The 16,329-nt window shown below is 36.2% G+C and overlaps 2 pseudogenes; one reads left to right on the top strand and one right to left on the bottom strand.

Moving 5' to 3' along the window:
- Positions 1 to 4,846: 4,846 nt before the first annotated feature.
- LOC143645600 (olfactory receptor 5M10-like) lies at positions 4,847 to 5,875 on the bottom strand (annotated as a pseudogene).
- A 26-nt stretch (positions 5,876 to 5,901) lies between these two features.
- LOC143645599 (GTPase NRas pseudogene) overlaps positions 5,902 to 16,329 on the top strand; it is a 15,264-nt pseudogene continuing 4,836 nt past the window's right edge.

Below are 16,329 nucleotides of genomic sequence, written 5' to 3'. Positions count from 1 at the left end.
GTTTTAAAACAGAAGTTTGATTAGTCTATACATCATAGAAAACCAAAGTTGATGAATTTGTTCAAGATAAATAGTCTTTGAATTGAAATTGATGTTTAGAAAGGAATAGAAATTCTAAAATAGACCTGAATAACTTTTGATAAGAGAATAATTCCAAATGGCCACTCACTGTTCTGTCTTCTACTTCTAAGTACTTATGGAAGTTCTCCATCTTCTAATATGAATATTCATTTGTAAAGCAAACTCCATATTCCCATGGAAGGAATTCAGAAGAGGGGAAGAAACATACTGTGCCCAGAACATAATAATTCCAGAGAGTTGTACTCCTTAGTGCTGATGCTGGGAGTTATCACAGCACTGTCTCCACCTGTAAACAGAAGCTCTCCACTTTGTATCTGCTCTACATTGTCTGATGTTTTCCTGAGGCTTCATTGAGGTTTATCACCTCAACCAATCTTCTTTTTCAAAGTGTCTATATGACTAATAGTTTGACTGTTTTACTAAAAAGTCTATTAATTTTAATCTCAAATTAAGGAGTAGGAGATAGTTGCTAATCTCAGGCGCATGTGCCCATGTATCCTTATAGTTTTTCCAAGTGTATCCTAAGCACTGAAATATCTAAACAGGTCCAAAATTCAGACTTGAAAACATCCCCTGTTCTAGTTTGCTAGCTGACAGGATGGAACACACCAGAGACGGATTGGCTTTTAATAAAAGGGGATTTATATTGTTAGTTCTTCAGAGGAAAGGCAGCTAAACTTTCAACTGAGGTTCTTTCTTACATGGGAAGTAATAGGGTGATCTCTGCTGGCCTTCTCTCCAGACCTCTGGGTTCCAACAACTTTCCCTGGGGTGATTCCTTTCTGCATCTCCAAAGGCCTGGGCTGAGCTATGAGTGCTGAGATGAGGTATGCTGAGCTGCTTGGGCTGTGCTACACTGAGCTCTCTCATTTAAGCATCAGTCAATTAAATCAAACATCATTCATTGCAGCAGGCATGCCTCCTAGCCGACTAGGATGTAATGAGCAACAAATGAGGTTCATGTACCATTGGCTCATGTCCACAGCAACAAAACTAGGTACCTTCACCCGGCCAAGTTGACAACTGAATCTAACTACCACATCCCCTTATTATCATCTTAAGAAGTCAAACTTAGGTGTGAGTTTTGGCATGATAGAGTGACAAAACTATAGTTTAAAAAGCTGAATAACTTGTTAGTACAGTATAAAATTGTGCTCCTTTGAATATATTTGTGATTACTGTAAATAAATGTTAGATTACCTCAAAATCTGAAAATATTTTCCCAAGTTAAGTGCCTGATAACCTGTCATAAATTATGTTTTCCTTTATGCATGTTGTGTGTGTGTGTTTGTTTAAGGTTGTAAGTTGAAGAGTAAAAATAAAATGTCCTGTTTATCTAAAGACTACCATGACTAATCCATTAATGGATTTGTTAAGTGCTGTTTTACTCAAAACTTACTATAAAATGTTATTTCATACTAAAATACCCTACTTATTGCAATTAACATTTTAGGAGTGTAATAGGTAAAATAAATCACAGTTTTATTTTAGTGGGTCTCATAGGCTTTCACCATCCTTTAAACTGCTGTGGACTTTTTGTCTTGACTTGAAAGCAAGGTCAGATAAACACTTGAAAGAGATGTTTTGTTTGTTTGTTTTTCCCATTCCAGAATTTGTGAGCAAATCACATTTTGCTTCACATTTACAGTCACTATCACATTGTTGTATGACTTATGTTTCCGTGCTATCAAATATAAGTAAAACTATCAATTGTGCCATTCTGCTGTTTAAATGGGAATTATTGGCCTCCTTGATCCTAAATAAAAGGGCTGATATTTTAGGCTGACAATTTTATTCTAAATTAATCCATTCTGATTTTTTTAATTTAATTGAATATTTTGCTTATTAAATGAATTTTTTTAAAAAATGGAAATTTTTTGTTTACTCATGAAAAAAGAGCATGATACTGGCATAAAGGTAGACATAATGATCATTGGAATTGAATTGAGAGCTCAGAAACACAACTCAGACATGTGGTCACTTGATTTTTGAAGGGGCTCCCAAGTCTACTTAACTGGTAGAATAAATGATATCCATATCCAAAAGAATGAATGAGGTATGTTATTTCACCACATATACAAAAATAACTCAAAATGGATAAAAGATTTAAATATAAGAGACAGTATCATAAAACTCCTTGAAGAAAATGTATGGAAATAGTTATAATATCTAGTGATAGGGGGTGATTTCTTAGGCCTTTCTCCCAGAACACAGGCAATGAAGAAAAAAAATAGAGAAATGGTGTAGGAGCCAAAGGGTTAAAAGAAAACCTGCGGAATTTATTAGGAGTGACTGGCTTCAAAGTGGCCTTGAGGAGGTCTGCTGCAAACAGCGAGCTCCCAGCATGAGCCTTATCTGGGGATGAAGGGGAAGAACATGGTCTGCAAACAGACTTGTTTTGTTTCTACTTTCGCACATGAAATATGGAATGTTCCCTTTTTGCTACCCAGATATTCAGGAGGCTAGATTGAAAGTAACAAGAGAACAAGGGAGTATAATATACTGAAAAAACACGCTTGGTCAGCAAAAGAGCTATGAGAAATGATATAAAATAAAGCAGCTGGAGCTCTTCGGGGCTGCAGTCATCTTGTCTGTCTTCTATGTGTGTCTGTGTGACTCATTCCTCGAGAAGTGTCCGCGTCTGTGTCTTTTATTTCACACGGGTTGCTGAAAGACTGCAACAAAATGGTACATTTTTCAAAACTGAATACTTCTGTACTTCAAAGGGCTTTTTCAAAAATGTGAAAACGCAGCCTACTCCATGGGGGAATATGTTTGGAAACCACATATCTGACAATGTTTTGATATCCAGAATATATAAGTAATTCCTATAATTCAACAATGAAAAGATTAACAACCCAAGTTAAATATGAGTAAAAGACATGAAAAGATATTTTTCTAAGGAGGAAATACAAATGGTTTAAAAGTATATGAGGGGCAGACCAGGATGGCTCAGCAGCCAGAGTTCTCAGCTGCCATGTTGGAGACCTGGGTTCGATTCCTGGTGCTTGCTCAGGCTAAAAAAAAGTATATGAAAAGATGCTCAGCTTCAGTAGCAACTAGGAAAATGCAAATCAAAACCAAGTTGCCATTTCACATCTTCTACTTTGGCCACCATAAACAAATAAATTTACAAGTGTTGGAGTAGATGTGGAGAAATAGAAAAGCTTTTCACTGCTGTTGGGAATATAGAATGGTCCAGCTGCTGTGGAAGACAGTTTGGCTATTCTTAAAGAGTTAAGAACTGAACTACAGTATGAGATGTCAATTTCGCTACTAGGTATATACCCAAAAGAAATGAAAGCAGAAATGCAAAGAGACATTTCCGCAGCAATGTTCATGAAGGCTGCATTTACAATTGCCAAAAGATGGAAACAACACAAGTATCCATATAACTTGAACAACAGATAAACAAAATATGGTGTATACATATGATTAGATATTATCTAGCAGTAAGAAAAAATGAAGTTGTGCAGCATGTGACAACATAGATGAAGCCGAAGACATTATGTTGAGTGAAATAAGTTCAACACAAAAGGACCATTATTGCATGATTGTACTAAGAACTAATTATGATAAGTAAACTCATAGTTAAAATCTAGAATATAGATTAACAGGATATAGAATGAGAGTAGAGAATGGGGAGTGGATGCTTAATCTGTACAAAATTTTCAACAAGGTTGAATATAAGTGTTTGGAAATGGATACCAGTGATGATAGCATGCTATGGTGAGTGTAATTAAAAGCATTGAATTATGTGTGTGACTATGTTTTTTTTTCATGTGTGACTGTGTTTGAAAGGGGAAATTTAGTCATGTATCTCACTAGAAGGAAATCTAGAGGATGAGACATGGGGCTGTACAAGACTGAATCCTGTGGTAGAAATTGATGTGATTAATATTATAAATATAAATATAAAAATATTCTGTCATAAACTAGAACAAATGTATGGCCATAGTATAATATATGGGAAAATACTAACAAACTATGGATTATAGTTAACAGTAATACTTAATATTTTTCACCAAAAGCAGCACATGTACCACACCAATGCTAGGGGTCAATAATTTGGAAGGTAGATGAGGGATTTTTTTTTTGAGTAATGAAAATGTTCTGAAATTGATTGTGGTGATTAATGCACAACTATGAAATGGTATAGGAACTGTTAATTGCATACTTTGGATGGATTGTACATTATGAGTATATATCTCAATGAAAATGCTTTAACAAGGCTTATGAGTAGTGGCAATACAGGAAATATCATTCTAATGATAGAGAATCATCATTAGAGAAATAATCTCAGATATACCCCCCAAAATAAAATTTCTATGAAAAAAATGAAAACACACCTACTGTGGTTGGCAGAATTCTGGAAAATATATTGGAAATTATTAATCATTATTAAATATAATGAGTGCCATTTCCATAGCATTTTCTAATTCTCGTTCATAACTTCACACAATTATGACCACTAAAGATGGAGTCATCTGTTATATTTTGGTTATATAGAGCAGTGACTGTACCTTCTGGGTTGTCTTTGAAATTTTATGAGCTTGTGTGTGTGTGTAAGTGTTCTAAATTCCCGAGATGGCACCATAAACTCTAACAAAAAATGCAAAAAATGTTATACATTGTTCCAACTTGTGTAAGTGAATTAAGAAAGGTAAAATTACTCAATGATAGAAAATGACTTGGTAATTTGAGATGTTGCCTAATAGGTCAGATAATGAAGGTATGTTACAAGCCTGCATCCAAAATCCCTGCCTTATTTGGCAAAAAATTTCTTTGGAATAACTTCTCTTAGTGCTCTTTTCACATCTTTGTTCCTCAGGCTATAGATGAAAGGATTTAACATAGGGCTTTCAAAAATATAAAAAAACAGCTACAATTTTCCCCTATTGTACAGATATCTCAGAAGGGGGCCTCAAATACATGCATAGCAGAGTTCCATAAAAGATGGTGACAGACATCGGATGGGACCCATAGGTGGAGAAGGCTTTGTGCCTCCCCTCAGCTGAGTGGATGCCCAGGATGGCTGTGAAGATGAAAATATAAGAGATGAGGATGATGGTGAGAGAACAGGTGAGGTTGAAACCAGCCACCACAAACCTGGCAGTTTCTTTGGCACAGGTGTCTGAGCAGGCGAGGACTAACAGAGGTGGGTCTGCGCAGTAAAAGGGGTTGATCTCATCAGGTCCACAGAAGGACAGACGCAGCATCAGGATGGTCTGGACAAGACCATTTGCAAAGCCGTAAATATAGGGCACAGTGACCAGAGAGAGGCAGGTGAATATAGGGCACAGTGACCAGAGAGGGGCAGGTGCGTGTGGACATCTTATTCCCATACAATAAAGGCTTACAGATGGCCATGCAGTGGTCATAAGCCATTACCATCAGCATATAATAATCTGTGATCACCAGGGTGATGAAAAAGTGGAATTGTATAAAACAACCAATGAAGGAAATGGTTTTTCTCTTGGATAAGAGATTAACTAGCATCTGAGGAGTGACAGTGGTGGAATAACAGACATCTACAAAGGACAGGTGACTGAGGAAGAAATACATTGGGGTGTCAAGTTTTGAATCACTTGTGATTAACAAAATCATGGTCATGTTGTCAATTACTGTGATAAGATAAATCACTAGGAATACCCCAAAAAGGAGAGGTTGCAAATCAGCTCTGTCAGTCCCAGGAAAAAGAAAACTCAGTTTCAGGTGTGTAGTTTTTCTTTAACGTTGTATTTTCTTGGCTTCTAATGAAGTCTAAAGAAAAGGAAATAATATTCACTAGCATGTTGTCTTTTATCCATTACCTCCATCATGTCCTCTGATACTCCTTCTATCAATCATGTAATTATATGTGACATAAAGAAAGAGACTAGTAAGCATGTGATGTGTATTTTAAACATCTAAACTGATGTAGAGCTCTTTATGTATAAAGTAACTTACCTTTTTTTAGTGGCACCATTTCTTGAACTCTTTATATTGGTCCATTTACAATTTCCTTGGACATATGAATGAAAACAGTGCTTTTCTTTGAGATTGCAACCCTTTGTTTTGCACAATACCACTTCATGGGATTTTAAAGTATTAGATACCCATTTGTATTTGTATCTAAATGAATGAATTTGGGTGTAAATGAAACTGATATAAGATGCATAACCCTATAGAACTGAGATCTCCTTTCCTGCATCCTGAATGTGTTCAAGTGTTTCCTCACCTTGCAATGTGGATCCATCTTCCCCTGACTATTTTACTTTGGTTTACTCTCTTAGCAACAAACCCTATTCAATTTTTAGGATGTGGTTCAAATATCCTCAGTTTTACTGAATGAAGCTGCATGTGAGAATGATAGAGGGAGGAGGGCTGGGGACATATTGAAATCAGAAAGATAGATGTTAAAGATTGAGATTGTATAATCTAGGAATGCCTAGAGTGTATAATAACAGTGCAATGTACAAGGTACAATTTTTAAAATGTTTTTGCATGAGGAAGAACAAAGGAATGTCGTTATTGCAGGGTACTGAAAATGATGGCAATTAATATTTTAAAATGTCACCTTCTATGTGAGACTAAAGCAAAAAATGTTTATTTGTTACAAAATTAATATTTTGACTAGTGCATCTCCTAATATAACTTATGTAGATAGTCTGATTGAACGCCATAAGTACTTGGAATCTCAGGTAGGACATGAGATTTTGCTGGTTTGTCCAGAGTGATGCCCCGATTAATCCCAGAGTGATTCGATCAATGAGTGGAAAAGTATCTGCAAAGCCCCCTTCAGGGAGTGGTGAGAACAGGGAGAAATTCAACTTCCCCAAGTTGAATTCTTGATATTCTCACAAACAGTGTGGACAACCAAAGCTATAGGCAGAGCCCCCAGTTTGAGGTTTGTTCATATGAAACTTAACCCCGCAAAGGATAGGTCAAGTATACTTAAAATTTAGGCCTAAGAGTTACCCCCAAGAGAGCCTCTTTTGTTGCTCAGATGTGGCCCCTCTCTCCAGCCAACACAATGAGCAGTCTCACCACCCTACCCCTCTCTACATGGGACATGACTCCCAGGGGTGTGGACATTCCTGGCAATGTGGGACAGAGATCTTGGAATGAGCAGAGACTCAGCATCAAGGGATTGAGAAAATCCCTAGAATGAGCTGAGACTTAGCATCAAGGGATTGAGAAAACCTTCTCGACCAAAAGGGGGAAGAGGGAAATGAGACAAAGTGTCAATGGCTGAGAGATTCCCAACAGAGTCGAGAGGTTATCCTGGAGGTTATTCTTATGCATCAAGTAGATATCATCTTGTTATTCAAGATGTAAAGGAGAGGCTGGAGGGAACTGCCTGAAAATGTAGAGCTGTGTTCCAGTAGCCATGTTTCTTGATGATGATTGTATAATGATATAGCTTTCACGATGTGACTGTGTGATTGTGAAAACCTTGTGTCTGATGCTCCTTTTATCTACCTTGTCAACGGATGAGTAGAATATATGGAATGAAAATAAATAATAGGGGAACAAATGTTAAAATAGATTTAGTTTGAAATGCTAGTGATCAACGAAAGCGAGGGGTAAGGTGTATGGTATGTAAAATTTTTTTTCTGTTTTTGTTTTATTTTTCTGTTGTCTTTTTAGGTCTTTTTCTGAATTGATGCAAATGTGTGGGAAATGATCATGATGATGAATATGCAACTATGTGATGATATTGTGAATTGCTGAGTGTATGTGTTGGGAATGTTTGTGCTTCTTGTAATTTTTTTTAATTAATAAAAAATAAAAAAATATCCTCAGTTTTGTTATAGTTTGTGTGTGTGCCTGATGGTCAAAAATTGGTACTTGGGGATAAAACAAAATCTCTTTTTATGTAGAAAGAACAGACATATAACTGTCTATAAACAAATACACATGTATATGTGCATCTTTCTCTATGTATATATTATATCTCTCCAAATATATCTGTAGAGATATCTAAATATTTAAAGATAGATATAATTTTCATGGGGGAGTAGTGATTACAGAAAAAAAATGTATATAAAGGCTCTCTTTTGGGGCTAGAAGGGAAAGAAGTTTGGGAAACATTGAACCAGATCATAATGACTTGTAACTCTACCTCAGGTTGCCTCCTTGTACATTAATAAAAACACTACAATATGAATTCAATTTAAGTTACCTAAAACATGTCCAAATATCATAGACAAATAACAGTGATATTAGCAAATAATGGAGAGTGTACTGAAGAAATCCTGAAGTGCGTCTTCCGACATGTAGCCAGGATGAAAGTAAGCAGAGAGATCACCATGAAAAATCTACAGCCCCCTTCACTGGCACATAATGTTATTCTCACTTTTAAGAATCGATTCAGTGGCAAGTTTGGAAACAGTTCCCTTTGTAAGATACGTTGTAAATTCATCACCCAAATTTTATTGTCCGTTGAATTACCCCGTTCTGTTCATGAGGTCTTTGGACCTATTGACTAAGATAATATGTTGAAAGACATGCTGAATAGGTCAATAGATTCATAATTATTTTGCATTTTATTTTGTAAGCTCGTGAGTACAAACTGAAGTTTATCATAATAATTGTGAAATAGACAAATAGACATTCAGTGACAGAATAAGACATAGAAAATATATTTGTCTTCAGTTCACAATTCCTCTTTCTGTTCTACTGTCTATGTTTCATGATTTATATAAAATGCCACTTTGCTCACTTCACTTAGACTATCATAACACAAAGACAGGCAGATGTTCTCGGTATTTTCAATGTCTCTATTCATTGAAATATTAATCAACACTTAAAATAATAACTACCCCCATTTATTCATTCTTGATTGTGAGAAAATTAAAGATAACTATCTCCATTCATTCATTCTTGATTGTAAGAAAATTAGGTAAGCTGAGCAAATTAACTTTCCAGATAATTTAACTGAGTCCTTTATGAGAGCAACCTTCATTTAAAGAAGCAGAACACAGCATCCTTTATGGTTTAGTTAAGGAAACCTCAGAGAGAAACATTTATAGGTGGACATAAGTGGCTCTGTGGTGTCCCAAACTTTGTCCTCCAAACTTTCACCTTCAACTTGGGCTCTCTTATGTAGGTGCTCATTGCCCCTATTCACTTCCACTACAATTTAGAAGAATAGTTTTCAGCTTTAACAAGGGTGGTGTTTTCTTTACATCGAGTCATGATTCAAGTTGAAGGGAAAAAAATTTAGAGAAGGCAGCTTCCTGAAATAAATTTTAGTTAACTTTCATCAGATAGATAGATAGATGATTAATCCAAAAGTGGTCAATTCATCATGAAGTGGTTATAGCATGCTGATATTTAAAAAGAAAAGCCTTGATATTTCTGAAGAAACCAGAAAGATTTATTGAATTCCATTCCCTTATTTTTGTTCATGAATCAACATAGAATAAGAATGCTTAATTATTGAGAATCAAAAGGGTGTAACAGTTCCTGAGAAATATTCTGGAGCTAGAATTCCTGGGTGGAAATCCCAGCTCCCCTAGTTTCTAGCTGTGAGCTTCTAACACATTGTTTATCTATTTGCCTTAGTTTCTTCATCCATAAACTGTAGTGAAAAATAGCAACTCTCTCCATGCAAGTAAGTTAATTTCAATGAAACACTTCAGTAGGAATGCCATATGGTAAGCCTTAATAAATTGCAGCTGCTATTGTTATTTACTGATAGGGTCAGGTCTACATTAGAATAAGTTTCAACCTCAAAATGTGACCTCCTTAGGGTCAAGGATTTTGTGTAATCTCTAGCTGCGGCCTCAGCAGCACTCAGCACTGTTTTCCAAATTATAGGTGATAAATAGTTGTGGATGGAATAAATGTTCTCTTTGGCTTAGTTCCCTTTCTATTATGTAATGTCATTCTACTGTGCATTTGTACATAACCATGCACTGAGACTAGAGCATAATCAGTTTCTCATATTATAGAGGCATTTAGTAGTTCATCAGAATATAGATTTCAGGCTTTTGTTTCACATATACTCATTAAAGATTTATTTGTAGGTTCTAAAATCTAAAATATGTCCAATCATACCTGAGAAGGGAGAATGATTTCCCAGAGAAGTCACAGACATGATGAACCTGAAATGTTTATAACTAAATTATCACATAAGGACCAAGTCCTTAAGGTTCAATTATTTCTAACAAAAAGTCACTCTCACTTTGAACACCCACTACCTTTTATTATTCTGAGAATCCCAACCTGATAGAAGGCATGATTTTTACTCATTCTAATCATCAGGGAATTAAATCTCCTAAGAATGGTGATATAATAGGATTGATTAATTATTTTAATTAACACATAATCATTTTGATATTTTTTAACTTTTGTTTATAACATTTAAGGAAGAATAGTGTATGATATAAAGAGAAAGTTTTGGATTATGAAAAGCCATTGGAAAATCAACTAATTTTCGGTGAACTTGAACTAGCTATTTATTGATTCTGAAGCTCTTATCATATCCTTTTTCAATGCAGTCTTATTGAGAGTTATTCACACACCATATAATGTATCCAAAGTATACCACCAATAGCTCACAGCATCATCATATAACTGTACATTCATCACATGATCAACATTAGAACAGTTTTCATTATTCCAAAGATTTGTAAATAACATTTAAAAAAAACAAAATATCCCATACCTCTAATTCCCCTATTATTTATTTATTTAGTGTGTGTCTTAATTTTATTACTCATCTTTCCATATACTGAATAAAGGAGTGTCAGTCACAAGATTTTCACAATCACAAGGTCACATGATCAAAGCTATATAGTTACACAATCATCAAGAATCATGTCTACTGAATTATATGCATAAGAATAACCTCCAAAGTGACCTATAAACTCTATTTGAAATCTCTAAGCCACTGAGACTTTATTTTGTTCCACATTTGTGCCCCTTTTGGTCAAGGGGATTCTAAATCCCATTTTGCCAGGGCCTGGCATATCCCTTGGACTCATGTGCCACATTTTCAGTGAGGCATATACCACTGGGAGTCAAGTCCCATATGGGGGAAGGGTAGTGAGCTTATTTGCAGAGTTGGCTTAAAGAGAGAAGTCACATTTACACACCAAACGTGTTCTCTGGGGGTGGCCCTTAGGCAGAATTGCAGAGTTGGCTTAAAGAGAGAAGTCACATTTACACACCAAACGTGTTCTCTGGGGGTGGCCCTTAGGCAGAAGTATAGTAGGCTTAGCTTCTCTTTGGCAAGGATTAAGTTTCATAAGCATAAATCCCAATATCAAGAGCATGACTTAATAAATTGTGATTCCTAATGCTTGTGAGAATATTAGGAATTCCAGAGATGGGGAATGTAAATATTTCCATAATTTTCCCCAGTTCTTCAAGAGGACTTTGCAAATACTTTTTTAAAATTTTTTTGCCCAGTATACTCTGGGATGTATCAGAGTACTGCCTTAAAATTATACAAAATAACAATAGCTCATTTCTTATTCTAGAGTTCATGTAAATATGTTATTTAAATCAAATGAACATATAGATTTTATTAAATAGGTGCTACAGAAAATAAAAATTTTACACCAAATAAATAACTCTTCCTTTGTTCTCACCCAGAAGTTGAAGTCTGAAAATACTGTCAATAGCATGCTATATCCTTTAGTCTGGTTTACCTTAGTCCTAACAAGATCAACTTCATTCATTTATCTAATTGATCTGATCTTTTTTTTAAGTTTTTTTTAACCCATGCAGTATGGGGTAATGCTAACTTTCAGAGCTGAAGAACTGAGGCAATCTCAGGTGTCACACAGTGTGCTGGTTTAAAAAGATGTATGGACCCTAGAAAAACCATGTTTTAATCAAAATTCGATTTCATAAAGGTAGAATAATCCCTATTCAATACTGTATGCTTGAAATTGTAATCAGATCATCTCCCTGGATGACGTGATTTAGTCAAGAGTGGTTGTTCAGCTGGATTAAGTGACGACATGTCTCCACCCATTTGGGTAGGCCTTGATTACTTTCTGAAGTCCTACAAAAGAGGAAACATTTTGGAGAATGAAGGAGATTCAGAGAGAGCAGAGAATGCTGTAGCACCATGAAGCAGAGTCTACCAGCCAGTGACCTTTGGAGATGAAGAAGGAAAATGCCTCCCAGGGAGCTTCATGAAACAGGACGCCAGGAGAGAAAGCTAGCAGATGATGCCATGTACACCATGTGCCCTTCCAGCTGAGAGAGAAGCCCTGACTGTGTTCACCATGTGCCTTCTCACTTGAGAGAGAAACCCTGAACTTCATTGGCCTCCTGAACCAAGGTATCTTTCCCTGGATACCTTTGCTTGGACATTTCTATAGACTTGTAATTGGGACATTATCTTGGCCTTAAAACTGCAAGCTAGCAACACTTTAAATTCCTCTTCCTAAAAGCCATTCTGTTTCTGGTATATTGCATTCCGGCAGCTATCAAACTAAAACACACAGATACTGGGAGTTCCAGGGAACTACCAGGTTACACACAAAGACCTCAGCTACTTGGAATTTAGAAATAACAGTTAAGACTCAGGAATAGATGTGACTGCTGTGAAAGCTTATAATCCAGGAACTTTATGAGGAGCCTCCTTGAACATCCTGAACTCCAAGATCTTCAATTGTCCAATGTCTGCTCACCTTCTATCCCCTGATAACCTATGCTCTCAAATTCAGTTCTCAGTGTTTGCTCATTATGCTTAGTTTATATTAGTGAGGCCTTAACATATTTATCTTTTTGTTCCTGGCTTATTTCATTCAACATGATATCTTCAAGGTTCATTCACTTATTTGTATCCCTCACAACTTCATTCCTTCATTCAGCTACTCAATGTTCATTGATGTATATATATATATACACCATAGTTTGCCCTCACCATTCATCCATCAATGTACTCTTAGACCACCTCCATCTATTGCAAATCATGAATAGTGCTGACACAAACACCAGTGTGTAAATGTCTATTTGTTTCCCTGCTTTCAGGTCTTCCCAGTATATACCAAATAATGGGATTGCAGGATCATATGGCTTAGCCTCCTGTGGAAGCAACACACTGCCTTCAAGAGGGTAACACTATTCTACTTCACTACCAACAGTGAATAAGTGTCTTCCTCCACACATCTTTTCCTGTACTTGTATGCTTCTGCTTATTTTTAAACAGTTTTATTCACACACCATACAAACCATCCTAAGTGAACAATCAATGGCTCCCAGTATAATCACATACTTATAGATTCACCCCCACAGTCTCTTTGAAAACATTTCCATTTCTTCTACAAAAAAAAGAGGCAAGTGAAAAATCATGAATGCCATACCCTTCCTTTATGTTCCCCCTTAGTAACATTCAACCTTTTTATATTGCTTTTGCTATAATTAATGGAAGAATATTATATTACTGTTAACCGAAGTTCATAGTTTACATTGATTGCATTTTCCCTGTACTGTCTCATTTTCAGCATCTTGCAATGGTGACCCTCATCTGTTATCTCTCATGTAAAAACTTTCTTATATTTCTACAGTTAATTACCATCAGTGCCCACTCAAGATTTTGCTATGTTTTACAGTCCCAGGTCGTATTCTCTGTCTTTCCTTTTAGTGTCATACACGTCCCTATTCTTCCTTTTTCAACCATACTTACACTCAGCTTTTTCATTATACTTACAACATTGTGCTACAACTGGATAATATTATCCTACCCATTTCTGGATCTTTACAATGAATCCTGTTGAATGATCTGTACTTCTTCACCATCAAATGTCTGGTCTCTATGCTCTTTCTATCTTCTGATAACCTGTTTTCTTAACTTTAACTCACAGAGTTTATTCATTATAGTTTATTCATTTTAGTGAGACCATAAAGTATTTGTTCTTTTATTTCTTGATAATTTTGCTCAATGTAATGTCCTTAAGGTTCAATCACGTTATTACATGTGTCATATCTGTATACCACAGATTGTTTATCCACTCATCTGTTGATAGACATTTGGGCTGTTTACATCTCCTATCAATTGTGAATAATGCTGCTATAAACACCAGCACACAAATGTCAATTCATGTTCCTGAGTATACACCTATCAATGAGGTTGCTGGATCATAGGACAATGGTATACTTACATTCCTGTGTAAATGCCAAATTGCCATCTAGAGCAGTTGTACCATTCTATGTCACCACTGTCAGTGAACAAGTGTACCTCTTTCTCTACATCATCTCCAGGACTTGTAGTTTCCTTTTTTTTGATAACTGTCATTTAGTAGGTGTGAGATAATATCTTATTCTGGTTTTAATTTGCATTCCCTAATAGCTAATGAAGTTAAGCATCTTTTCATTTGTGTTTGAGCCATTTGCATTTCCTCTTTGGAAAGGTCATCTATTTTTTTTTGCCCTTTTTTTTTAAACTGGGCTGTTTGTCTTTATGTTGTTGAGATGTAGAGGTCCTTTACATCTTCTGGATATTAAGCACTTATTCCTTATATACTTTCCGAATGTTGTTCCCATTTGATCAGTTGCCTTTTACTTTCTAAGAAAGTCCTTCAATCTGCAGAAGCATTCAATTTAGAGGAGATCCCATTTACCTATTTCTTTCATTGGTTGTGCTTTGGGTGTAAGTTCTAGGAAACCACCTCCTATCACAAGATCTGCAAGATGTTTCCTTACATTTTCTTCTAAAAGTTTATTGTCTTTGCACTAATGTTTAGGTCTTTGATGCATTTTGAGTTGGGTTTAGAGAGAGAAAGGACACATATGAGTAGCAAGTGAGGTCCTCCAGAAGTAACTCTAATGCATGCCTGTAGGTAGGCTAAGCTTCTCTACTTGCATAAGTTTCACAAGAGCTAGCCTCAAGATCAAGGGCTTGGACTCTTGATGTGGGTATCCCTAATGTTTAATATGGTATCAGTAGATTCTCTGATGGTAAAGTTTAATAGTTCCATATTTTTCCTTCTATCCCTCAAGGGATTTTGCCAATACTTTTTAATTACCTGCTTAATATACTCTAGGATACATCCAAGCATTTTATTAAGCTATACAGGATTAACAGCCCTCATTCTTATTCTGGGTTCCCTATGTTTGGGATTGTTCAGATATTCTATCCAGACAGATTGGGTTAGGTTATGTGCTACAGAAAATTTAGGTTCTGGATGGAATAAACATTTAATCCTTTGGCCTCAAAGAGTAGATGAGATTTTAAAATATAGACAAAGTCTTCCCTACCCCTGTGTTCTGAATTATGTTAATCCCAATATGATTGACTTTGTCCTCATCTCTAAATACCAGATGTGGTAGTTAGATTCAGTTGTTGACTTGGCCAGGTGAAAGCACCTAGTTCTGTTACTGCAGCCATGAGCCAATGGCATGTGAACCTCATCTGTTGCTAATTACATCTTCAGTCAGCTAGGAGGCATGGCTGCTGCAATGAATGATGTTTGATTTAATTGGCTGGTACTTAAATGAGAGAGCACAACATAGCACAGCCCAAGCAGCTCAGCATACTTCATCTCAGCACTCGCAGCTCAGCCCAGGCCTTTGGAGCTGCAGAAAGGTATCACCCCAGGGAAAGTTGTTGGAACCCAGAGGCCTGGAGAGAAGGCCAGCAGAGATCACCCTGCGCCTTCCCATGTAAGAAAGAACCTCAGATGAAAGTTGGCTGCCTTTCCCCTGAAGAACTAATAAAATAAATCCCCTTTTATTAAAAGCCAATCCATCTCTGATGTGTTGCATTCTGGAAGCTAGCAAACTAGAACACCAGATTATCTCTCAAGATACAGAAATAATAATCAACACTCCAGACTAAATGTGACTGCTCTAAGAGATTACAATCTAGGCTCCTACTTTCTTATATGGATTTTTAAAATGAGACCATGCAATAATTTCCCTTTTGTTTCTGGCTTATTTTGCATCACCAAATGTTCCACAGGTTCATTCCAGTGATTCATGCTTCACAAGTTTGTTCCTCTTAGTAGCAGCACAATATTCGTTCATATATATTAACCAACATTCACCAGTCTACTCAGCGCATCCTTCAGCCATCTCCATTCATTAGGAATCCTGTTCAATGTCCAAAGTCAATAGTGCATCAACACTTTCAATTTTAGATAATCTCATTGTTCCCAAGAGAAAGATGACCTATAAACACACCCTCACACAATAGAAAAGCTAAACTTCATTTTAATTCTTGTTCCATGCCTCATTATTTGCCCTTGCTGTTGCTACAGTACTGTTAGTTTTCCTGTTAATCATATATCATGCAATAGC

This window comes from Tamandua tetradactyla, chromosome 9 (genome assembly GCF_023851605.1).
Source record: "Tamandua tetradactyla isolate mTamTet1 chromosome 9, mTamTet1.pri, whole genome shotgun sequence".
Lineage (NCBI taxonomy): Eukaryota > Metazoa > Chordata > Mammalia > Pilosa > Myrmecophagidae > Tamandua > Tamandua tetradactyla.
Note: the sequence above shows the minus strand (reverse complement) of the source record. Positions and strands in the feature narration are given on the sequence as shown.